The sequence below is a fragment of the Phallusia mammillata genome, chromosome 6 (assembly GCF_965637545.1).
Source record: "Phallusia mammillata chromosome 6, kaPhaMamm4.hap1.1, whole genome shotgun sequence".
Classification (NCBI taxonomy): domain Eukaryota; kingdom Metazoa; phylum Chordata; class Ascidiacea; order Phlebobranchia; family Ascidiidae; genus Phallusia; species Phallusia mammillata.
This window is the reverse complement of record NC_137257.1, coordinates 13123126-13148557: the sequence shown is the minus strand read 5'-3', so window position 1 is coordinate 13148557 and position 25432 is coordinate 13123126. Positions and strand designations below refer to the sequence as shown.

Sequence of the window (25432 nt, the reverse complement as noted above, 5' to 3'; positions counted from 1 at the left end):
TTACAGAGGAAAGGCAGCGGTACCGCTTGCAAGAAAAACAGCTTTTAAACCTATATCGGACATTGAATCATCTTCCAAATCTACTCGTTCTTGTTCTTCCCTTGTTTCTCAAGTCCTCAGAACGCAACATGGCCGCCATTGTCGACAAATGCTAACAGCAGTGTAATAGAACACCGGTAACTTCAAGAGCATATGAAAGACATATTTTACTTATTAAAGATATGCGTTGAAATATATATAGATGTTTTCATCAAGTTTGTTCCATCGCGTTGATGTACTTTCGCAATTACCTTCTTTTTGTGGCTTTTTCGTGTCTTCGTCTTCAAGCAGTCATGTGCTTATTTTCATCACTTGCAATAAAGCAAAATATTAAACTAGTGCACATCATTTTTTTGATTTCAGACATTGTTGCACAAAACTTTGAGGTTTCTCAAGGAATCTGTTCAAACCAGAAAAAGCATGTTAGTAATGGATTTTTGTACTTTTTTGGCGTTGAAAGTCAACTGTTGTCAACTAAAATCTCACAGATAATGCAGAAAAAATAACAAACGCTCCCCGTCGGGGAATCGAACCCCGGTCTCCCGCGTGACAGGCGGGGATACTTACCACTATACTAACGAGGACATGAAACATGTTGTTAATTATTGGAATGTCAATTCTGAAGAAATGTTTTTCGCAAACATAAACAAAACTTAAAACGTTAGTTAATCACTATAAGCGTACCACGCTAACTTTGAAGAGCGGACTTTTTCTGATAAGCAGTCTTATCTCATTAAACAAAATAAATGTATGATACGAAGTCGAAACGCAAAGTTTAAACGCGGCACTTGAAAAACACGTTGACTTCTTAAACTTTTTTTCTGGCAAAGTTACGTATATAATGGTTGGCTGATAGTCCACACCATCGAACTTCTTGAATAAAACAACAACTATTTGTTGAAAAGAAACAATGCAAAACAAATTGATGAATACCACCCCGGATGTAGCAGTTTATCTCCTTAGCATGGTAAGTTGTACACAAGTGTTACGGCAAAATTAACTAAATTACTTGACCACTTTCATATTGTTGTCAATCTTAACTTTGAACAAACTGTTTTTACGAACGTAACCTTTTTTCGCAGGCTCTTGTGAAACGTTGAAAGTCGAACTGGTGAGCAAAAGAAAAATCCAAAGAGCTTATTCCTGTCCCAGGAATCGGTTACGCAATAGGTTCAATAACAGTTTTGTGTCAAAGCGGGGTGCTGTAATTTCGAAAAAGCGCTCTCGCACCGAAGACGATGACGATAATTGCTCGCTAACTGATGAGTCTCATTTAAACTCTCATGAAAATGAAACCTTTCAATCAACGAAACGAGCAAGAAAATCATTCAGCAGCCCAACTAATGTTGTTCACTGTTACAGAGGAAAGGCAGCGGTACCGCTTGCAAGAAAAACGGCTTTTAAACCTATATCGGACATTGAATCATCTTCCAAATCTACTCGTTCTTGTTCTTCCCTTGTTTCTCAAGTCCTCAGAACGCAACATGGCCGCCATTGTCGACAAATGCTAACAGCAGTGTAATAGAACACTGGTAACTTCAAGAGCATATGAAAGACATATTTTACTTATTAAAGATATGCGTTGAAATATATATAGATGTTTTCATCAAGTTTGTTCCATCGCGTTGATGTACTTTCGCAATTACCTTCTTTTTGTGGCTTTTTCGTGTCTTCGTCTTCAAGCAGTCATGTGCTTATTTTCATCACTTGCAATAAAGCAAAATATTAAACTAGTGCACATCATTTTTTTGATTTCAGACATTGTTGCACAAAACTTTGAGGTTTCTCAAGGAATCTGTTCAAACCAGAAAAAGCATGTTAGTAATGGATTTTTGTACTTTTTTGGCGTTGAAAGTCAACTGTTGTCAACTAAAATCTCACAGATAATGCAGAAAAAATAACAAACGCTCCCCGTCGGGGAATCGAACCCCGGTCTCCCGCGTGACAGGCGGGGATACTTACCACTATACTAACGAGGACATGAAACATGTTGTTAATTATTGGAATGTCAATTCTGAAGAAATGTTTTTCGCAAACATAAACAAAACTTAAAACGTTAGTTAATCACTATAAGCGTACCACGCTAACTTTGAAGAGCGGACTTTTTCTGATAAGCAGTCTTATCTCATTAAACAAAATAAATGTCTGATACGAAGTCGAAACGCAAAGTTTAAACGCGGCACTTGAAAAACACGTTGACTTCTTAAACTTGTTTTCTGGCAAAGTTACGTATATAATGGTTGGCTGATAGTCCACACCATCGAACTTCTTGAATAAAACAACAACTATTTGTTGAAAAGAAACAATGCAAAACAAATTGATGAATACCACCCCGGATGTAGCAGTTTATCTCCTTAGCATGGTAAGTTGTACACAAGTGTTACGGCAAAATTAACTAAATTACTTGACCACTTTCATATTGTTGTCAATCTTAACTTTGAACAAACTGTTTTTACGAACGTAATCTTTTTTCGCAGGCTCTTGATGAAACGTTGAAGGTCGAACTGGTGAGCAAAAGAAAAATCCAAAGAGCTTATTCCTGTCCCAGGAATCGGTTACGCAATAGGTTCGATAACAGTTTTGTGTCAAAGCGGGGTGCTGTAATTTCGAAAAAGCGCTCTCGCACCGAAGACGATGACAATAATTGCTCGCTAACTGATGATTCTCATTTAAACTCTCATGAAAATGAAAACTTTCAATCAACGAAACGAGCAAGAAAATCATTCAGCAGCCCAACTAATGTTGTTCACTGTTACAGAGGAAAGGCAGCGGTACCGCTTGCAAGAAAAACGGCTTTTAAACCTATATCGGACATTGAATCATCTTCCAAATCTACTCGTTCTTGTTCTTCCCTTGTTTCTCAAGTCCTCAGAACGCAACATGGCCGCCATTGTCGACAAATGCTAACAGCAGTGTAATAGAACACTGGTAACTTCAAGAGCATATGAAAGACATATTTTACTTATTAAAGATATGCGTTGAAATATATATAGATGTTTTCATCAAGTTTGTTCCATCGCGTTGATGTACTTTCGCAATTACCTTCTTTTTGTGGCTTTTTCGTGTCTTCGTCTTCAAGCAGTCATGTGCTTATTTTCATCACTTGCAATAAAGCAAAATATTAAACTAGTGCACATCATTTTTTGGATTTCAGACATTGTTGCACAAAACTTTGAGGTTTCTCAAGGAATCTGTTCAAACCAGAAAAAGCATGTTAGTAATGCATTTTTGTACTTTTTTGGCGTTGAAAGTCAACTGTTGTTAACTAAAATCTCACAGATAATGCAGAAAAAATAACAAACGCTCCCCGTCGGGGAATCGAACCCCGGTTTCCCGCGTGACAGGCGGGGATACTTACCACTATACTAACGAGGACATAAAACATGTTGTTAATTATTGGAATGTCAATTCTGAAGAAATGTTTTTCGCAAACATAAACAAAACTTAAAACGTTAGTTAATCACTATAAGCGTACCACGCTAACTTTAAAGAGCGGACTTTTTCTGATAAGCAGTCTTATCTCATTAAACAAAATAAATGTCTGATACGAAGTCGAAACGCAAAGTTTAAACGCGGCACTTGAAAAACACGTTGACTTCTTAAACTTTTTTTCTGGCAAAGTTACGTATATAATGGTTGGCTGATAGTCCACACCATCGAACTTCTTGAATAAAACAACAACTATTTGTTGAAAAGAAACAATGCAAAACAAATTGATGAATACCACCCCGGATGTAGCAGTTTATCTCCTTAGCATGGTAAGTTGTACACAAGTGTTACGGCAAAATTAACTAAATTACTTGACCACTTTCATATTGTTGTCAATCTTAACTTTGAACAAACTGTTTTTACGAACGTAATCTTTTTTCGCAGGCTCTTGATGAAACGTTGAAGGTCGAACTGGTGAGCAAAAGAAAAATCCAAAGAGCTTATTCCTGTCCCAGGAATCGGTTACGCAATAGGTTCGATAACAGTTTTGTGTCAAAGCGGGGTGCTGTAATTTCGAAAAAGCGCTCTCGCACCGAAGACGATGACAATAATTGCTCGCTAACTGATGAGTCTCATTTAAACTCTCATGAAAATGAAACCTTTCAATCAACGAAACGAGCAAGAAAATCATTCAGCAGCCCAACTAATGTTGTTCACTGTTACAGAGGAAAGGCAGCGGTACCGCTTGCAAGAAAAACGGCTTTTAAACCTATATCGGACATTGAATCATCTTCCAAATCTACTCGTTCTTGTTCTTCCCTTGTTTCTCAAGTTCTCAGAACGCAACATGGCCGCCATTGTCGACAAATGCTAACAGCAGTGTAATAGAACACTGGTAACTTCAAGAGCATATGAAAGACATATTTTACTTATTAAAGATATGCGTTGAAATATATATAGATGTTTTCATCAAGTTTGTTCCATCGCGTTGATGTACTTTCGCAATTACCTTCTTTTTGTGGCTTTTTCGTGTCTTCGTCTTCAAGCAGTCATGTGCTTATTTTCATCACTTGCAATAAAGCAAAATATTAAACTAGTGCACATCATTTTTTTGATTTCAGACATTGTTGCACAAAACTTTGAGGTTTCTCAAGAAATCTGTTCAAACCAGAAAAAGCATGTTAGTAATGCATTTTTGTACTTTTTTGGCGTTGAAAGTCAACTGTTGTCAACTAAAATCTCACAGATAATGCAGAAAAAATAACAAACGCTCCCCGTCGGGGAATCGAACCCCGGTCTCCCGCGTGACAGGCGGGGATACTTACCACTATACTAACGAGGACATAAAACATGTTGTTAATTATTGGAATGTCAATTCTGAAGAAATGTTTTTCGCAAACATAAACAAAACTTAAAACGTTAGTTAATCACTATAAGCGTACCACGCTAACTTTAAAGAGCGGACTTTTTCTGATAAGCAGTCTTATCTCATTAAACAAAATAAATGTCTGATACGAAGTCGAAACGCAAAGTTTAAACGCGGCACTTGAAAAACACGTTGACTTCTTAAACTTTTTTTCTGGCAAAGTTACGTATATAATGGTTGGCTGATAGTCCACACCATCGAACTTCTTGAATAAAACAACAACTATTTGTTGAAAAGAAACAATGCAAAACAAATTGATGAATACCACCCCGGATGTAGCAGTTTATCTCCTTAGCATGGTAAGTTGTACACAAGTGTTACGGCAAAATTAACTAAATTACTTGACCACTTTCATATTGTTGTCAATCTTAACTTTGAACAAACTGTTTTTACGAACGTAATCTTTTTTCGCAGGCTCTTGATGAAACGTTGAAGGTCGAACTGGTGAGCAAAAGAAAAATCCAAAGAGCTTATTCCTGTCCCAGGAATCGGTTACGCAATAGGTTCGATAACAGTTTTGTGTCAAAGCGGGGTGCTGTAATTTCGAAAAAGCGCTCTCGCACCGAAGACGATGACAATAATTGCTCGCTAACTGATGAGTCTCATTTAAACTCTCATGAAAATGAAACCTTTCAATCAACGAAACGAGCAAGAAAATCATTCAGCAGCCCAACTAATGTTGTTCACTGTTACAGAGGAAAGGCAGCGGTACCGCTTGCAAGAAAAACGGCTTTTAAACCTATATCGGACATTGAATCATCTTCCAAATCTACTCGTTCTTGTTCTTCCCTTGTTTCTCAAGTTCTCAGAACGCAACATGGCCGCCATTGTCGACAAATGCTAACAGCAGTGTAATAGAACACTGGTAACTTCAAGAGCATATGAAAGACATATTTTACTTATTAAAGATATGCGTTGAAATATATATAGATGTTTTCATCAAGTTTGTTCCATCGCGTTGATGTACTTTCGCAATTACCTTCTTTTTGTGGCTTTTTCGTGTCTTCGTCTTCAAGCAGTCATGTGCTTATTTTCATCACTTGCAATAAAGCAAAATATTAAACTAGTGCACATCATTTTTTTGATTTCAGACATTGTTGCACAAAACTTTGAGGTTTCTCAAGAAATCTGTTCAAACCAGAAAAAGCATGTTAGTAATGCATTTTTGTACTTTTTTGGCGTTGAAAGTCAACTGTTGTCAACTAAAATCTCACAGATAATGCAGAAAAAATAACAAACGCTCCCCGTCGGGGAATCGAACCCCGGTCTCCCGCGTGACAGGCGGGGATACTTACCACTATACTAACGAGGACATAAAACATGTTGTTAATTATTGGAATGTCAATTCTGAAGAAATGTTTTTCGCAAACATAAACAAAACTTAAAACGTTAGTTAATCACTATAAGCGTACCACGCTAACTTTAAAGAGCGGACTTTTTCTGATAAGCAGTCTTATCTCATTAAACAAAATAAATGTCTGATACGAAGTCGAAACGCAAAGTTTAAACGCGGCACTTGAAAAACACGTTGACTTCTTAAACTTTTTTTCTGGCAAAGTTACGTATATAATGGTTGGCTGATAGTCCACACCATCGAACTTCTTGAATAAAACAACAACTATTTGTTGAAAAGAAACAATGCAAAACAAATTGATGAATACCACCCCGGATGTAGCAGTTTATCTCCTTAGCATGGTAAGTTGTACACAAGTGTTACGGCAAAATTAACTAAATTACTTGACCACTTTCATATTGTTGTCAATCTTAACTTTGAACAAACTGTTTTTACGAACGTAATCTTTTTTCGCAGGCTCTTGATGAAACGTTGAAGGTCGAACTGGTGAGCAAAAGAAAAATCCAAAGAGCTTATTCCTGTCCCAGGAATCGGTTACGCAATAGGTTCGATAACAGTTTTGTGTCAAAGCGGGGTGCTGTAATTTCGAAAAAGCGCTCTCGCACCGAAGACGATGACAATAATTGCTCGCTAACTGATGAGTCTCATTTAAACTCTCATGAAAATGAAACCTTTCAATCAACGAAACGAGCAAGAAAATCATTCAGCAGCCCAACTAATGTTGTTCACTGTTACATAGGAAAGGCAGCGGTACCGCTTGCAAGAAAAACGGCTTTTAAACCTATATCGGACATTGAATCATCTTCCAAATCTACTCGTTCTTGTTCTTCCCTTGTTTCTCAAGTCCTCAGAACGCAACATGGCCGCCATTGTCGACAAATGCTAACAGCAGTGTAATAGAACACTGGTAACTTCAAGAGCATATGAAAGACATATTTTACTTATTAAAGATATGCGTTGAAATATATATAGATGTTTTCATCAAGTTTGTTCCATCGCGTTGATGTACTTTCGCAATTACCTTCTTTTTGTGGCTTTTTCGTGTCTTCGTCTTCAAGCCGTCATGTGCTTATTTTCATCACTTGCAATAAAGCAAAATATTAAACTAGTGCACATCATTTTTTTGATTTCAGACATTGTTGCACAAAACTTTGAGGTTTCTCAAGAAATCTGTTCAAACCAGAAAAAGCATGTTAGTAATGCATTTTTGTACTTTTTTGGCGTTGAAAGTCAACTGTTGTCAACTAAAATCTCACAGATAATGCAGAAAAAATAACAAACGCTCCCCGTCGGGGAATCGAACCCCGGTCTCCCGCGTGACAGGCGGGGATACTTACCACTATACTAACGAGGACATAAAACATGTTGTTAATTATTGGAATGTCAATTCTGAAGAAATGTTTTTCGCAAACATAAACAAAACTTAAAACGTTAGTTAATCACTATAAGCGTACCACGCTAACTTTAAAGAGCGGACTTTTTCTGATAAGCAGTCTTATCTCATTAAACAAAATAAATGTCTGATACGAAGTCGAAACGCAAAGTTTAAACGCGGCACTTGAAAAACACGTTGACTTCTTAAACTTTTTTTCTGGCAAAGTTACGTATATAATGGTTGGCTGATAGTCCACACCATCGAACTTCTTGAATAAAACAACAACTATTTGTTGAAAAGAAACAATGCAAAACAAATTGATGAATACCACCCCGGATGTAGCAGTTTATCTCCTTAGCATGGTAAGTTGTACACAAGTGTTACGGCAAAATTAACTAAATTACTTGACCACTTTCATATTGTTGTCAATCTTAACTTTGAACAAACTGTTTTTACGAACGTAATCTTTTTTCGCAGGCTCTTGATGAAACGTTGAAGGTCGAACTGGTGAGCAAAAGAAAAATCCAAAGAGCTTGTTCCTCTCCCAGGAATCGGTTACGCAATAGGTTCGATAACAGTTTTGTGTCAAAGCGGGGTGCTGTAATTTCGAAAAAGCGCTCTCGCACCGAAGACGATGACAATAATTGCTCGCTAACTGATGAGTCTCATTTAAACTCTCATGAAAATGAAACCTTTCAATCAACGAAACGAGCAAGAAAATCATTCAGCAGCCCAACTAATGTTGTTCACTGTTACAGAGGAAAGGCAGCGGTACCGCTTGCAAGAAAAACGGCTTTTAAACCTATATCGGACATTGAATCATCTTCCAAATCTACTCGTTCTTGTTCTTCCCTTGTTTCTCAAGTCCTCAGAACGCAACATGGCCGCCATTGTCGAGAAATGCTAACAGCAGTGTAATAGAACACTGGTAACTTCAAGAGCATATGAAAGACATATTTTACTTATTAAAGATATGCGTTGAAATATATATAGATGTTTTCATCAAGTTTGTTCCATCGCGTTGATGTACTTTCGCAATTACCTTCTTTTTGTGTCTTTTTCGTGTCTTCGTCTTCAAGCCGTCATGTGCTTATTTTCATCACTTGCAATAAAGCAAAATATTAAACTAGTGCACATCATTTTTTTGATTTCAGACATTGTTGCACAAAACTTTGAGGTTTCTCAAGGAATCTGTTCAAACCAGAAAAAGCATGTTAGTAATGGATTTTTGTACTTTTTTGGCGTTGAAAGTCAACTGTTGTCAACTAAAATCTCACAGATAATGCAGAAAAAATACCAAACGCTCCCAGTCGGGGAATCGAACCCCGGTCTCCCACGTGACAGGCGGGGATACTTACCACTATACTAACGAGGACATGAAACATGTTGTTAATTATTGGAATGTCAATTCTGAAGAAATGTTTTTCGCAAACATAAACAAAACTTAAAACGTTAGTTAATCACTATAAGCGTACCACGCTAACTTTGAAGAGCGGATTTTTTCTGATAAGCAGTCTTATCTCATTAAACAAAATAAATGTCTGATACGAAGTCGAAACGCAAAGTTTAAACGCGGCACTTGAAAAACACGTTGACTTCTTAAACTTTTTTTCTGGCAAAGTTACGTATATAATGGTTGGCTGATAGTCCACACCATCGAACTTCTTGAATAAAACAACAACTATTTGTTGAAAAGAAACAATGCAAAACAATTTGATGAATACCACCCCGGATGTAGCAGTTTATCTCCTTAGCATGGTAAGTTGTACACAAGTGTTACGGCAAAATTAACTAAATTACTTGACCACTTTCATATTGTTGTCAATCTTAACTTTGAACAAACTGTTTTTACGAACGTAATCTTTTTTCGCAGGCTCTTGATGAAACGTTGAAGGTCGAACTGGTGAGCAAAAGAAAAATCCAAAGAGCTTATTCCTGTCCCAGGAATCGGTTACGCAATAGGTTCGATAACAGTTTTGTGTCAAAGCGGGGTGCTGTAATTTCGAAAAAGCGCTCTCGCACCGAAGACGATGACAATAATTGCTCGCTAACTGATGAGTCTCATTTAAACTCTCATGAAAATGAAAACTTTCAATCAACGAAACGAGCAAGAAAATCATTCAGCAGCCCAACTAATGTTGGTCACTGTTACAGAGGAAAGGCAGCGGTACCGCTTGCAAGAAAAACGGCTTTTAAACCTATATCGGACATTGAATCATCTTCCAAATCTACTCGTTCTTGTTCTTCCCTTGTTTCTCAAGTCCTCAGAACGCAACATGGCCGCCATTGTCGACAAATGCTAACAGCAGTGTAATAGAACACTGGTAACTTCAAGAGCATATGAAAGACATATTTTACTTATTAAAGATATGCGTTGAAATATATATAGATGTTTTCATCAAGTTTGTTCCATCGCGTTGATGTACTTTCGCAATTACCTTCTTTTTGTGGCTTTTTCGTGTCTTCGTCTTCAAGCAGTCATGTGCTTATTTTCATCACTTGCAATAAAGCAAAATATTAAACTAGTGCACATCATTTTTTTGATTTCAGACATTGTTGCACAAAACTTTGAGGTTTCTCAAGGAATCTGTTCAAACCAGAAAAAGCATGTTAGTAATGGATTTTTGTACTTTTTTGGCGTTGAAAGTCAACTGTTGTCAACTAAAATCTCACAGATAATGCAGAAAAAATAACAAACGCTCCCCGTCGGGGAATCGAACCCCGGTCTCCCGCGTGACAGGCGGGGATACTTACCACTATACTAACGAGGACATGAAACATGTTGTTAATTATTGGAATGTCAATTCTGAAGAAATGTTTTTCGCAAACATAAACAAAACTTAAAACGTTAGTTAATCACTATAAGCGTACCACGCTAACTTTGAAGAGCGGACTTTTTCTGATAAGCAGTCTTATCTCATTAAACAAAATAAATGTCTGATACGAAGTCGAAACGCAAAGTTTAAACGCGGCACTTGAAAAACACGTTGACTTCTTAAACTTTTTTTCTGGCAAAGTTACGTATATAATGGTTGGCTGATAGTCCACACCATCGAACTTCTTGAATAAAACAACAACTATTTGTTGAAAAGAAACAATGCAAAACAAATTGATGAATACCACCCCGGATGTAGCAGTTTATCTCCTTAGCATGGTAAGTTGTACACAAGTGTTACGGCAAAATTAACTAAATTACTTGACCACTTTCATATTGTTGTCAATCTTAACTTTGAACAAACTGTTTTTACGAACGTAATCTTTTTTCGCAGGCTCTTGATGAAACGTTGAAGGTCGAACTGGTGAGCAAAAGAAAAATCCAAAGAGCTTGTTCCTCTCCCAGGAATCGGTTACGCAATAGGTTCGATAACAGTTTTGTGTCAAAGCGGGGTGCTGTAATTTCGAAAAAGCGCTCTCGCACCGAAGACGATGACAATAATTGCTCGCTAACTGATGAGTCTCATTTAAACTCTCATGAAAATGAAAACTTTCAATCAACGAAACGAGCAAGAAAATCATTCAGCAGCCCAACTAATGTTGGTCACTGTTACAGAGGAAAGGCAGCGGTACCGCTTGCAAGAAAAACGGCTTTTAAACCTATATCGGACATTGAATCATCTTCCAAATCTACTCGTTCTTGTTCTTCCCTTGTTTCTCAAGTCCTCAGAACGCAACATGGCCGCCATTGTCGACAAATGCTAACAGCAGTGTAATAGAACACTGGTAACTTCAAGAGCATATGAAAGACATATTTTACTTATTAAAGATATGCGTTGAAATATATATAGATGTTTTCATCAAGTTTGTTCCATCGCGTTGATGTACTTTCGCAATTACCTTCTTTTTGTGGCTTTTTCGTGTCTTCGTCTTCAAGCAGTCATGTGCTTATTTTCATCACTTGCAATAAAGCAAAATATTAAACTAGTGCACATCATTTTTTTGATTTCAGACATTGTTGCACAAAACTTTGAGGTTTCTCAAGGAATCTGTTCAAACCAGAAAAAGCATGTTAGTAATGGATTTTTGTACTTTTTTGGCGTTGAAAGTCAACTGTTGTCAACTAAAATCTCACAGATAATGCAGAAAAAATAACAAACGCTCCCCGTCGGGGAATCGAACCCCGGTCTCCCGCGTGACAGGCGGGGATACTTACCACTATACTAACGAGGACATGAAACATGTTGTTAATTATTGGAATGTCAATTCTGAAGAAATGTTTTTCGCAAACATAAACAAAACTTAAAACGTTAGTTAATCACTATAAGCGTACCACGCTAACTTTAAAGAGCGGACTTTTTCTGATAAGCAGTCTTATCTCATTAAACAAAATAAATGTCTGATACGAAGTCGAAACGCAAAGTTTAAACGCGGCACTTGAAAAACACGTTGACTTCTTAAACTTTTTTTCTGGCAAAGTTACGTATATAATGGTTGGCTGATAGTCCACACCATCGAACTTCTTGAATAAAACAACAACTATTTGTTGAAAAGAAACAATGCAAAACAAATTGATGAATACCACCCCGGATGTAGCAGTTTATCTCCTTAGCATGGTAAGTTGTACACAAGTGTTACGGCAAAATTAACTAAATTACTTGACCACTTTCATATTGTTGTCAATCTTAACTTTGAACAAACTGTTTTTACGAACGTAATCTTTTTTCGCAGGCTCTTGATGAAACGTTGAAGGTCGAACTGGTGAGCAAAAGAAAAATCCAAAGAGCTTATTCCTGTCCCAGGAATCGGTTACGCAATAGGTTCGATAACAGTTTTGTGTCAAAGCGGGGTGCTGTAATTTCGAAAAAGCGCTCTCGCACCGAAGACGATGACAATAATTGCTCGCTAACTGATGAGTCTCATTTAAACTCTCATGAAAATGAAACCTTTCAATCAACGAAACGAGCAAGAAAATCATTCAGCAGCCCAACTAATGTTGTTCACTGTTACATAGGAAAGGCAGCGGTACCGCTTGCAAGAAAAACGGCTTTTAAACCTATATCGGACATTGAATCATCTTCCAAATCTACTCGTTCTTGTTCTTCCCTTGTTTCTCAAGTCCTCAGAACGCAACATGGCCGCCATTGTCGACAAATGCTAACAGCAGTGTAATAGAACACTGGTAACTTCAAGAGCATATGAAAGACATATTTTACTTATTAAAGATATGCGTTGAAATATATATAGATGTTTTCATCAAGTTTGTTCCATCGCGTTGATGTACTTTCGCAATTACCTTCTTTTTGTGGCTTTTTCGTGTCTTCGTCTTCAAGCCGTCATGTGCTTATTTTCATCACTTGCAATAAAGCAAAATATTAAACTAGTGCACATCATTTTTTTGATTTCAGACATTGTTGCACAAAACTTTGAGGTTTCTCAAGAAATCTGTTCAAACCAGAAAAAGCATGTTAGTAATGCATTTTTGTACTTTTTTGGCGTTGAAAGTCAACTGTTGTCAACTAAAATCTCACAGATAATGCAGAAAAAATAACAAACGCTCCCCGTCGGGGAATCGAACCCCGGTCTCCCGCGTGACAGGCGGGGATACTTACCACTATACTAACGAGGACATAAAACATGTTGTTAATTATTGGAATGTCAATTCTGAAGAAATGTTTTTCGCAAACATAAACAAAACTTAAAACGTTAGTTAATCACTATAAGCGTACCACGCTAACTTTAAAGAGCGGACTTTTTCTGATAAGCAGTCTTATCTCATTAAACAAAATAAATGTCTGATACGAAGTCGAAACGCAAAGTTTAAACGCGGCACTTGAAAAACACGTTGACTTCTTAAACTTTTTTTCTGGCAAAGTTACGTATATAATGGTTGGCTGATAGTCCACACCATCGAACTTCTTGAATAAAACAACAACTATTTGTTGAAAAGAAACAATGCAAAACAAATTGATGAATACCACCCCGGATGTAGCAGTTTATCTCCTTAGCATGGTAAGTTGTACACAAGTGTTACGGCAAAATTAACTAAATTACTTGACCACTTTCATATTGTTGTCAATCTTAACTTTGAACAAACTGTTTTTACGAACGTAATCTTTTTTCGCAGGCTCTTGATGAAACGTTGAAGGTCGAACTGGTGAGCAAAAGAAAAATCCAAAGAGCTTGTTCCTCTCCCAGGAATCGGTTACGCAATAGGTTCGATAACAGTTTTGTGTCAAAGCGGGGTGCTGTAATTTCGAAAAAGCGCTCTCGCACCGAAGACGATGACAATAATTGCTCGCTAACTGATGAGTCTCATTTAAACTCTCATGAAAATGAAACCTTTCAATCAACGAAACGAGCAAGAAAATCATTCAGCAGCCCAACTAATGTTGTTCACTGTTACAGAGGAAAGGCAGCGGTACCGCTTGCAAGAAAAACGGCTTTTAAACCTATATCGGACATTGAATCATCTTCCAAATCTACTCGTTCTTGTTCTTCCCTTGTTTCTCAAGTCCTCAGAACGCAACATGGCCGCCATTGTCGAGAAATGCTAACAGCAGTGTAATAGAACACTGGTAACTTCAAGAGCATATGAAAGACATATTTTACTTATTAAAGATATGCGTTGAAATATATATAGATGTTTTCATCAAGTTTGTTCCATCGCGTTGATGTACTTTCGCAATTACCTTCTTTTTGTGTCTTTTTCGTGTCTTCGTCTTCAAGCCGTCATGTGCTTATTTTCATCACTTGCAATAAAGCAAAATATTAAACTAGTGCACATCATTTTTTTGATTTCAGACATTGTTGCACAAAACTTTGAGGTTTCTCAAGGAATCTGTTCAAACCAGAAAAAGCATGTTAGTAATGGATTTTTGTACTTTTTTGGCGTTGAAAGTCAACTGTTGTCAACTAAAATCTCACAGATAATGCAGAAAAAATACCAAACGCTCCCAGTCGGGGAATCGAACCCCGGTCTCCCACGTGACAGGCGGGGATACTTACCACTATACTAACGAGGACATGAAACATGTTGTTAATTATTGGAATGTCAATTCTGAAGAAATGTTTTTCGCAAACATAAACAAAACTTAAAACGTTAGTTAATCACTATAAGCGTACCACGCTAACTTTGAAGAGCGGATTTTTTCTGATAAGCAGTCTTATCTCATTAAACAAAATAAATGTCTGATACGAAGTCGAAACGCAAAGTTTAAACGCGGCACTTGAAAAACACGTTGACTTCTTAAACTTTTTTTCTGGCAAAGTTACGTATATAATGGTTGGCTGATAGTCCACACCATCGAACTTCTTGAATAAAACAACAACTATTTGTTGAAAAGAAACAATGCAAAACAATTTGATGAATACCACCCCGGATGTAGCAGTTTATCTCCTTAGCATGGTAAGTTGTACACAAGTGTTACGGCAAAATTAACTAAATTACTTGACCACTTTCATATTGTTGTCAATCTTAACTTTGAACAAACTGTTTTTACGAACGTAATCTTTTTTCGCAGGCTCTTGATGAAACGTTGAAGGTCGAACTGGTGAGCAAAAGAAAAATCCAAAGAGCTTATTCCTGTCCCAGGAATCGGTTACGCAATAGGTTCGATAACAGTTTTGTGTCAAAGCGGGGTGCTGTAATTTCGAAAAAGCGCTCTCGCACCGAAGACGATGACAATAATTGCTCGCTAACTGATGAGTCTCATTTAAACTCTCATGAAAATGAAAACTTTCAATCAACGAAACGAGCAAGAAAATCATTCAGCAGCCCAACTAATGTTGGTCACTGTTACAGAGGAAAGGCAGCGGTACCGCTTGCAAGAAAAACGGCTTTTAAACCTATATCGGACATTGAATCATCTTCCAAATCTACTCGTTCTTGTTCTTCCCTTGTTTCTCAAGTCCTCAGAACGCAACATGGCCGCCATTGTCGACAAATGCTAACAGCAGTGTAATAGAACACTGGTAACTTCAAGAGCATATGAAAGACATATTTTACTTATTAAAGATATGCGTTGAAATATATATAGATGTTTTCATCAAGTTTGTTCCATCGCGTTGATGTACTTTCGCAATTACCTTCTTTTTGTGGCTTTTTCGTGTCTTCGTCTTCAAGCAGTCATGTGCTTATTTTCATCACTTGCAATAAAGCAAAATATTAAACTAGTGCACATCATTTTTTTGATTTCAGACATTGTTGCACAAAACTTTGAGGTTTCTCAAGGAATCTGTTCAAACCAGAAAAAGCATGTTAGTAATGGATTTTTGTACTTTTTTGGCGTTGAAAGTCAACTGTTGTCAACTAAAATCTCACAGATAATGCAGAAAAAATAACAAACGCTCCCCGTCGGGGAATCGAACCCCGGTCTCCCGCGTGACAGGCGGGGATACTTACCACTATACTAACGAGGACATGAAACATGTTGTTAATTATTGGAATGTCAATTCTGAAGAAATGTTTTTCGCAAACATAAACAAAACTTAAAACGTTAGTTAATCACTATAAGCGTACCACGCTAACTTTGAAGAGCGGACTTTTTCTGATAAGCAGTCTTATCTCATTAAACAAAATAAATGTCTGATACGAAGTCGAAACGCAAAGTTTAAACGCGGCACTTGAAAAACACGTTGACTTCTTAAACTTTTTTTCTGGCAAAGTTACGTATATAATGGTTGGCTGATAGTCCACACCATCGAACTTCTTGAATAAAACAACAACTATTTGTTGAAAAGAAACAATGCAAAACAAATTGATGAATACCACCCCGGATGTAGCAGTTTATCTCCTTAGCATGGTAAGTTGTACACAAGTGTTACGGCAAAATTAACTAAATTACTTGACCACTTTCATATTGTTGTCAATCTTAACTTTGAACAAACTGTTTTTACGAACGTAATCTTTTTTCGCAGGCTCTTGATGAAACGTTGAAGGTCGAACTGGTGAGCAAAAGAAAAATCCAAAGAGCTTGTTCCTCTCCCAGGAATCGGTTACGCAATAGGTTCGATAACAGTTTTGTGTCAAAGCGGGGTGCTGTAATTTCGAAAAAGCGCTCTCGCACCGAAGACGATGACAATAATTGCTCGCTAACTGATGAGTCTCATTTAAACTCTCATGAAAATGAAAACTTTCAATCAACGAAACGAGCAAGAAAATCATTCAGCAGCCCAACTAATGTTGGTCACTGTTACAGAGGAAAGGCAGCGGTACCGCTTGCAAGAAAAACGGCTTTTAAACCTATATCGGACATTGAATCATCTTCCAAATCTACTCGTTCTTGTTCTTCCCTTGTTTCTCAAGTCCTCAGAACGCAACATGGCCGCCATTGTCGACAAATGCTAACAGCAGTGTAATAGAACACTGGTAACTTCAAGAGCATATGAAAGACATATTTTACTTATTAAAGATATGCGTTGAAATATATATAGATGTTTTCATCAAGTTTGTTCCATCGCGTTGATGTACTTTCGCAATTACCTTCTTTTTGTGGCTTTTTCGTGTCTTCGTCTTCAAGCAGTCATGTGCTTATTTTCATCACTTGCAATAAAGCAAAATATTAAACTAGTGCACATCATTTTTTTGATTTCAGACATTGTTGCACAAAACTTTGAGGTTTCTCAAGGAATCTGTTCAAACCAGAAAAAGCATGTTAGTAATGGATTTTTGTACTTTTTTGGCGTTGAAAGTCAACTGTTGTCAACTAAAATCTCACAGATAATGCAGAAAAAATAACAAACGCTCCCCGTCGGGGAATCGAACCCCGGTCTCCCGCGTGACAGGCGGGGATACTTACCACTATACTAACGAGGACATGAAACATGTTGTTAATTATTGGAATGTCAATTCTGAAGAAATGTTTTTCGCAAACATAAACAAAACTTAAAACGTTAGTTAATCACTATAAGCGTACCACGCTAACTTTAAAGAGCGGACTTTTTCTGATAAGCAGTCTTATCTCATTAAACAAAATAAATGTCTGATACGAAGTCGAAACGCAAAGTTTAAACGCGGCACTTGAAAAACACGTTGACTTCTTAAACTTTTTTTCTGGCAAAGTTACGTATATAATGGTTGGCTGATAGTCCACACCATCGAACTTCTTGAATAAAACAACAACTATTTGTTGAAAAGAAACAATGCAAAACAAATTGATGAATACCACCCCGGATGTAGCAGTTTATCTCCTTAGCATGGTAAGTTGTACACAAGTGTTACGGCAAAATTAACTAAATTACTTGACCACTTTCATATTGTTGTCAATCTTAACTTTGAACAAACTGTTTTTACGAACGTAATCTTTTTTCGCAGGCTCTTGATGAAACGTTGAAGGTCGAACTGGTGAGCAAAAGAAAAATCCAAAGAGCTTATTCCTGTCCCAGGAATCGGTTACGCAATAGGTTCGATAACAGTTTTGTGTCAAAGCGGGGTGCTGTAATTTCGAAAAAGCGCTCTCGCACCGAAGACGATGACAATAATTGCTCGCTAACTGATGAGTCTCATTTAAACTCTCATGAAAATGAAACCTTTCAATCAACGAAACGAGCAAGAAAATCATTCAGCAGCCCAACTAATGTTGTTCACTGTTACAGAGGAAAGGCAGCGGTACCGCTTGCAAGAAAAACGGCTTTTAAACCTATATCGGACATTGAATCATCTTCCAAATCTACTCGTTCTTGTTCTTCCCTTGTTTCTCAAGTCCTCAGAACGCAACATGGCCGCCATTGTCGAGAAATGCTAACAGCAGTGTAATAGAACACTGGTAACTTCAAGAGCATATGAAAGACATATTTTACTTATTAAAGATATGCGTTGAAATATATATAGATGTTTTCATCAAGTTTGTTCCATCGCGTTGATGTACTTTCGCAATTACCTTCTTTTTGTGGCTTTTTCGTGTCTTCGTCTTCAAGCAGTCATGTGCTTATTTTCATCACTTGCAATAAAGCAAAATATTAAACTAGTGCACATCATTTTTTTGATTTCAGACATTGTTGCACAAAACTTTGAGGTTTCTCAAGAAATCTGTTCAAACCAGAAAAAGCATGTTAGTAATGCATTTTTGTACTTTTTTGGCGTTGAAAGTCAACTGTTGTCAACTAAAATCTCACAGATAATGCCGAAAAAATAACAAACGCTCCCCGTCGGGGAATCGAACCCCGGTCTCCCGCGTGACAGGCGGGGATACTTACCACTATACTAACGAGGACATAAAACATGTTGTTAATTATTGGAATGTCAATTCTGAAGAAATGTTTTTCGCAAACATAAACAAAACTTAAAACGTTAGTTAATCACTATAAGCGTACCACGCTAACTTTGAAGAGCGGACTTTTTCTGATAAGCAGTCTTATCTCATTAAACAAAATAAATGTCTGATACGAAGTCGAAACGCAAAGTTTAAACGCGGCACTTGAAAAACACGTTGACTTCTTAAACTTGTTTTCTGTCAAAGTTCCGTAGGCCTATATAATGGTTGGCTGATAGTCCACACCATCGAACTTCTTGAATAAAACAACAACTATTTGTTGAAAAGAAACAATGCAAAACAATTTGATGAATACCAACCCGGATGTAGCAGTTTATCTCCTTAGCATGGTAACGAAACGAGCAAGAAAATCATTCAGCAGCCCAACTAATGTTGTTCACTGTTACAGAGGAAAGGCAGCGGTACCGCTTGCAAGAAAAACGGCTTTTAAACCTATATCGGACATTGAATCATCTTCCAAATCTACTCGTTCTTGTTCTTCCCTTGTTTCTCAAGTTCTCAGAACGCAACATGGCCGCCATTGTCGACAAATGCTAACAGCAGTGTAATAGAACACTGGTAACTTCAAGAGCATATGAAAGACATATTTTACTTATTAAAGATATGCGTTGAAATATATATAGATGTTTTCATCAAGTTTGTTCCATCGCGTTGATGTACTTTCGCAATTACCTTCTTTTTGTGTCTTTTTCGTGTCTTCGTCTTCAAGCAGTCATGTGCTTATTTTCATCACTTGCAATAAAGCAAAATATTAAACTAGTGCACATCATTTTTTTGATTTCAGACATTGTTGCACAAAACTTTGAGGTTTCTCAAGGAATCTGTTCAAACCAGAAAAAGCATGTTAGTAATGGATTTTTGTACTTTTTTGGCGTTGAAAGTCAACTGTTGTCAACTAAAATCTCACAGATAATGCAGAAAAAATAACAAACGCTCCCCGTCGGGGAATCGAACCCCGGTCTCCCGCGTGACAGGCGGGGATACGTACCACTATACTAACGAGGACATGAAACATGTTGTTAATTATTGGAATGTCAATTCTGAAGAAATGTTTTTCGCAAACATAAACAAAACTTAAAACGTTAGTTAATCACTATAAGCGTACCACGCTAACTTTGAAGAGCGGATTTTTTCTGATAAGCAGTCTTATCTCATTAAACAAAATAAATGTCTGATACGAATTCGAAACGCAAAGTTTAAACGCGGCACTTGAAAAACACGTTGACTTCTTAAACTTGTTTTCTGTCAAAGTTACGTATATAATGGTTGGCTGATAGTCCACACCATCGAACTTCTTGAATAAAACAACAAATATTTGTTGAAAAGAAACAATGCAAAACAAATTGATGAATACCACCCCGGATGTAGCAGTTTATCTCCTTAGCATGGTAAGTTGTACACAAGTGTTACGGCAAAATTAACTAAATTACTTGACCACTTTCATATTGTTGTCAATCTTAACTTTGAACAAACTGTTTTTACGAACGTAATCTTTTTTCGCAGGCTCTTGATGAAACGTTGAAGGTCGAACTGGTGAGCAAAAGAAAAATCCAAAGAGCTTATTCCTGTCCCAGGAATCGGTTACGCAATAGGTTCAATAACAGTTTTGTGTCAAAGCGGGGTGCTGTAATTTCGAAAAAGCGCTCTCGCACCGAAGACGATGACAATAATTGCTCGCTAACTGATGAGTCTCATTTAAACTCTCATGAAAATGAAACCTTTCAATCAACGAAACGAGCAAGAAAATCATTCAGCAGCCCAACTAATGTTGTTCACTGTTACAGAGGAAAGGCAGCGGTACCGCTTGCAAGAAAAACGGCTTTTAAACCTATATCGGACATTGAATCATCTTCCAAATCTACTCGTTCTTGTTCTTCCCTTGTTTCTCAAGTCCTCAGAACGCAACATGGCCGCCATTGTCGACAAATGCTAACAGCAGTGTAATAGAACACTGGTAACTTCAAGACCATATGAAAGACATATTTTACTCATTAAAGATATGCGTTGAAATATATATAGATGTTTTCATCAAGTTTGTTCCATCGCGTTGATGTACTTTCGCAATTACCTTCTTTTTGTGGCTTTTTCGTGTCTTCGTCTTCAAGCAGTCATGTGCTTATTTTCATCACTTGCAATAAAGCAAAATATTAAACTAGTGCACATCATTTTTCTGATTTCAGACATTCTTGCACAAAACTTTGAGGTTTCTCAAGGAATCTGTTCAAACCAGAAAAAGCATGTTAGTAATGCATTTTTGTACTTTTTTGGCGTTGAAAGTCAACTGTTGTCAACTAAAATCTCACAGATAATGCAGAAAAAATAACAAACGCTCCCCGCCGGGGAATCGAACACCGGTCTCACGCGTGACAGGCGGGGATACTTACCACTATACTAACGAGGACATGAAACATGTTGTTAATTATTGGAATGTCAATTCTGAAGAAATGTTTTTCGCAAACATAAACAAAACTTAAAACGTTAGTTAATCACTATAAGCGTACCACGCTAACTTTGAAGAGCGGACTTTTTCTGATAAGCAGTCTTATCTCATTAAACAAAATAAATGTCTGATACGAAGTCGAAACGCAAAGTTTAAACGCGGCACTTGAAAAACACGTTGACTTCTTAAACTTTTTTTCTGGCAAAGTTCCGTATATAATGGTTGGCTGATAGTCCACACCATCGAACTTCTTGAATAAAACAACAACTATTTGTTGAAAAGAAACAATGCAAAACAAATTGATGAATACCACCCCGGATGTAGCAGTTTATCTCCTTAGCATGGTAAGTTGTACACAAGTGTTACGGCAAAATTAACTAAATTACTTGACCACTTTCATATTGTTGTCAATCTTAACTTTGAACAAACTGTTTTTACGAACGTAATCTTTTTTCGCAGGCTCTTGATGAAACGTTGAAGGTCGAACTGGTGAGCAAAAGAAAAATCCAAAGAGCTTATTCCTGTCCCAGGAATCGGTTACGCAATAGGTTCGATAACAGTTTTGTGTCAAAGCGGGGTGCTGTAATTTCGAAAAAGCGCTCTCGCACCGAAGACGATGACAATAATTGCTCGCTAACTGATGAGTCTCATTTAAACTCTCATGAAAATGAAACCTTTCAATCAACGAAACGAGCAAGAAAATCATTCAGCAGCCCAACTAATGTTGTTCACTGTTACAGAGGAAAGGCAGCGGTACCGCTTGCAAGAAAAACGGCTTTTAAACCTATATCGGACATTCAATCATCTTCCAAATCTACTCGTTCTTGTTCTTCCCTTGTTTCTCAAGTCCTCAGAACGCAACATGGCCGCCATTGTCGACAAATGCTAACAGCAGTGTAATAGAACACTGGTAACTTCAAGACCATATGAAAGACATATTTTACTTATTAAAGATATGCGTTGAAATAGATACAACTTAGATGTTTTCATCAAGTTTGTTCCATCGCGTTGATGTACTTTCGCAATTACCTTCTTTTTGTGGCTTTTTCGTGTCTTCGTCTTCAAGCAGTCATGTGCTTATTTTCATCACTTGCAATAAAGCAAAATATTAAACTAGTGCACATCATTTTTCTGATTTCAGACATTGTTGCACAAAACTTTGAGGTTTCTCAAGGAATCTGTTCAAACCAGAAAAAGCATGTTAGTAATGCATTTTTGTACTTTTTTGGCGTTGAAAGTCAACTGTTGTCAACTAAAATCTCACAGATAATGCAGAAAAAATAACAAACGCTCCCCGCCGGGGAATCGAACACCGGTCTCACGCGTGACAGGCGGGGATACTTACCACTATACTAACGAGGACATGAAACATGTTGTTAATTATTGGAATGTCAATTGTGAAGAAATGTTTTTCGCAAACATAAACAGAACTTAAAACGTTAGTTAATCACTATAAGCGTACCACGCTAACTTTGAAGAGCGGACTTTTTCTGATAAGCAGTCTTATCTCATTAAACAAAATAAATGTCTGATACGAAGTCGAAACGCAAAGTTTAAACGCGGCACTTGAAAAACACGTTGACTTCTTAAACTTGTTTTCTGGCAAAGTTACGTATATAATGGTTGGCTGATAGTCCACACCATCGAACTTCTTGAATAAAACAACAACTATTTGTTGAAAAGAAACAATGCAAAACAATTTGATGAATACCACCCCGGATGTAGCAGTTTATCTCCTTAGCATGGTAAGTTGTACACAAGTGTTACGGCAAAATTAACTAAATTACTTGACCACTTTCATATTGTTGTCAATCTTAACTTTGAACAAACTGTTTTTACGAACGTAATCTTTTTTCGCAGGCTCTTGATGAAACGTTGAAGGTCGAACTGGTGAGCAAAAGAAAAATCCAAAGAGCTTATTCCTGTCCCAGGAATCGGTTACGCAATAGGTTCGATAACAGTTTTGTGTCAAAGCGGGGTGCTGTAATTTCGAAAAAGCGCTCTCGCACCGAAGACGATGACAATAATTGCTCGCTAACTGATGAGTCTCATTTAAACTCTCATGAAAATGAAACCTTTCAATCAACGAAACGAGCAAGAAAATCATTCAGCAGCCCAACTAATGTTGTTCACTGTTACATAGGAAAGGCAGCGGTACCGCTTGCAAGAAAAACGGCTTTTAAACCTATATCGGACATTGAATCATCTTCCAAATCTACTCGTTCTTGTTCTTCCCTTGTTTCTCAAGTCCTCAGAACGCAACATGGCCGCCATTGTCGACAAATGCTAACAGCAGTGTAATAGAACACTGGTAACTTCAAGAGCATATGAAAGACATATTTTACTTATTAAAGATATGCGTTGAAATATATATAGATGTTTTCATCAAGTTTGTTCCATCGCGTTGATGTACTTTCGCAATTACCTTCTTTTTGTGTCTTTTTCGTGTCTTCGTCTTCAAGCAGTCATGTGCTTATTTTCATCACTTGCAATAAAGCAAAATATTAAACTAGTGCACATCATTTTTTTGATTTCAGACATTGTTGCACAAAACTTTGAGGTTTCTCAAGGAATCTGTTCAAACCAGAAAAAGCATGTTAGTAATGGATTTTTGTACTTTTTTGGCGTTGAAAGTCAACTGTTGTCAACTAAAATCTCACAGATAATGCAGAAAAAATACCAAACGCTCCCCGTCGGGGAATCGAAGCCCGGTCTCCCGCGTGACAGGCGGGGATACTTACCACTATACTAACGAGGACATGAAACATGTTGTTAATTATTGGAATGTCAATTCTGAAGAAATGTTTTTCGCAAACATAAACAAAACTTAAAACGTTAGTTAATCACTATAAGCGTACCACGCTAACTTTGAAGAGCGGACTTTTTCTGATAAGCAGTCTTATCTCATTAAACAAAATAAATGTCTGATACGAAGTCGAAACGCAAAGTTTAAACGCGGCACTTGAAAAACACGTTGACTTCTTAAACTTTTTTTCTGGCAAAGTTACGTATATAATGGTTGGCTGATAGTCCACACCATCGAACTTCTTGAATAAAACAACAACTATTTGTTGAAAAGAAACGATGCAAAACAAATTGATGAATACCACCCCGGATGTAGCAATTTATCTCCTTAGCATGGTAAGTTGTACACAAGTGTTACGGCAAAATTAACTAAATTACTTGACCACTTTCATATTGTTGTCAATCTTAACTTTGAACAAACTGTTTTTACGAACGTAATCTTTTTTCGCAGGCTCTTGATGAAACGTTGAAGGTCGAACTGGTGAGCAAAAGAAAAATCCAAAGAGCTTATTCCTGTCCCAGGAATCGGTTACGCAATAGGTTCGATAACAGTTTTGTGTCAAAGCGGGGTGCTGTAATTTCGAAAAAGCGCTCTCGCACCGAAGACGATGACAATAATTGCTCGCTAACTGATGAGTCTCATTTAAACTCTCATGAAAATGAAACCTTTCAATCAACGAAACGAGCAAGAAAATCATTCAGCAGCCCATCTAATGTTGTTCACTGTTACATAGGAATCGGTTACGCAATAGGTTCGATAACAGTTTTGTGTCAAAGCGGGGTGCTGTAATTTCGAAAAAGCGCTCTCGCACCGAAGACGATGACGATAATTGCTCGCTAACTGATGAGTCTCATTTAAACTCTCATGAAAATGAAACCTTTCAATCAACGAAACGAGCAAGAAAATCATTCAGCAGCCCAACTAATGTTGGTCACTGTTACAGAGGAAAGGCAGCGGTACCGCTTGCAAGAAAAACGGCTTTTAAACCTATATCGGACATTGAATCATCTTCCAAATCTACTCGTTCTTGTTCTTCCCTTGTTTCTCAAGTCCTCAGAACGCAACATGGCCGCCATTGTCGACAAATGCTAACAGCAGTGTAATAGAACACTGGTAACTTCAAGAGCATATGAAAGACATATTTTACTTATTAAAGATATGCGTTGAAATATATATAGATGTTTTCATCAAGTTTGTTCCATCGCGTTGATGTACTTTCGCAATTACCTTCTTTTTGTGGCTTTTTCGTGTCTTCGTCTTCAAGCAGTCATGTGCTTATTTTCATCACTTGCAATAAAGCAAAATATTAAACTAGTGCACATCATTCTTCTGATTTCAGACATTCTTGCACAAAAC

The 25432-nt window shown here is 37.3% G+C and overlaps 14 non-coding genes across 14 annotated transcripts; all 14 read right to left on the bottom strand.

Moving 5' to 3' along the window:
* Positions 1 to 551: 551 nt before the first annotated feature.
* Trnad-guc (transfer RNA aspartic acid (anticodon GUC)) lies at positions 552 to 623 on the bottom strand. Its single transcript has one exon. It is a non-coding gene; the product is annotated as a tRNA-Asp (tRNA).
* Positions 624 to 1946: 1323 nt separating this feature from the next.
* Positions 1947 to 2018, bottom strand: Trnad-guc (transfer RNA aspartic acid (anticodon GUC)). Its single transcript has one exon. It is a non-coding gene; the product is annotated as a tRNA-Asp (tRNA).
* Positions 2019 to 3342: 1324 nt separating this feature from the next.
* Positions 3343 to 3414, bottom strand: Trnad-guc (transfer RNA aspartic acid (anticodon GUC)). Its single transcript has one exon. It is a non-coding gene; the product is annotated as a tRNA-Asp (tRNA).
* Positions 3415 to 4738: 1324 nt separating this feature from the next.
* Positions 4739 to 4810, bottom strand: Trnad-guc (transfer RNA aspartic acid (anticodon GUC)). Its single transcript has one exon. It is a non-coding gene; the product is annotated as a tRNA-Asp (tRNA).
* Positions 4811 to 6134: 1324 nt separating this feature from the next.
* On the bottom strand, positions 6135 to 6206 carry Trnad-guc (transfer RNA aspartic acid (anticodon GUC)). Its single transcript has one exon. It is a non-coding gene; the product is annotated as a tRNA-Asp (tRNA).
* A 1324-nt stretch (positions 6207 to 7530) lies between these two features.
* On the bottom strand, positions 7531 to 7602 carry Trnad-guc (transfer RNA aspartic acid (anticodon GUC)). Its single transcript has one exon. It is a non-coding gene; the product is annotated as a tRNA-Asp (tRNA).
* Positions 7603 to 10322: 2720 nt separating this feature from the next.
* Trnad-guc (transfer RNA aspartic acid (anticodon GUC)) lies at positions 10323 to 10394 on the bottom strand. Its single transcript has one exon. It is a non-coding gene; the product is annotated as a tRNA-Asp (tRNA).
* Positions 10395 to 11718: 1324 nt separating this feature from the next.
* Positions 11719 to 11790, bottom strand: Trnad-guc (transfer RNA aspartic acid (anticodon GUC)). Its single transcript has one exon. It is a non-coding gene; the product is annotated as a tRNA-Asp (tRNA).
* A 1324-nt stretch (positions 11791 to 13114) lies between these two features.
* Trnad-guc (transfer RNA aspartic acid (anticodon GUC)) lies at positions 13115 to 13186 on the bottom strand. The gene has a single exon. It is a non-coding gene; the product is annotated as a tRNA-Asp (tRNA).
* A 2720-nt stretch (positions 13187 to 15906) lies between these two features.
* Positions 15907 to 15978, bottom strand: Trnad-guc (transfer RNA aspartic acid (anticodon GUC)). The gene has a single exon. It is a non-coding gene; the product is annotated as a tRNA-Asp (tRNA).
* A 1324-nt stretch (positions 15979 to 17302) lies between these two features.
* Trnad-guc (transfer RNA aspartic acid (anticodon GUC)) lies at positions 17303 to 17374 on the bottom strand. Its single transcript has one exon. It is a non-coding gene; the product is annotated as a tRNA-Asp (tRNA).
* A 1324-nt stretch (positions 17375 to 18698) lies between these two features.
* On the bottom strand, positions 18699 to 18770 carry Trnad-guc (transfer RNA aspartic acid (anticodon GUC)). The gene has a single exon. It is a non-coding gene; the product is annotated as a tRNA-Asp (tRNA).
* Positions 18771 to 19763: 993 nt separating this feature from the next.
* Positions 19764 to 19835, bottom strand: Trnad-guc (transfer RNA aspartic acid (anticodon GUC)). Its single transcript has one exon. It is a non-coding gene; the product is annotated as a tRNA-Asp (tRNA).
* A 4121-nt stretch (positions 19836 to 23956) lies between these two features.
* Positions 23957 to 24028, bottom strand: Trnad-guc (transfer RNA aspartic acid (anticodon GUC)). The gene has a single exon. It is a non-coding gene; the product is annotated as a tRNA-Asp (tRNA).
* Between the last annotated feature and the right edge of the window lie 1404 nt (positions 24029 to 25432).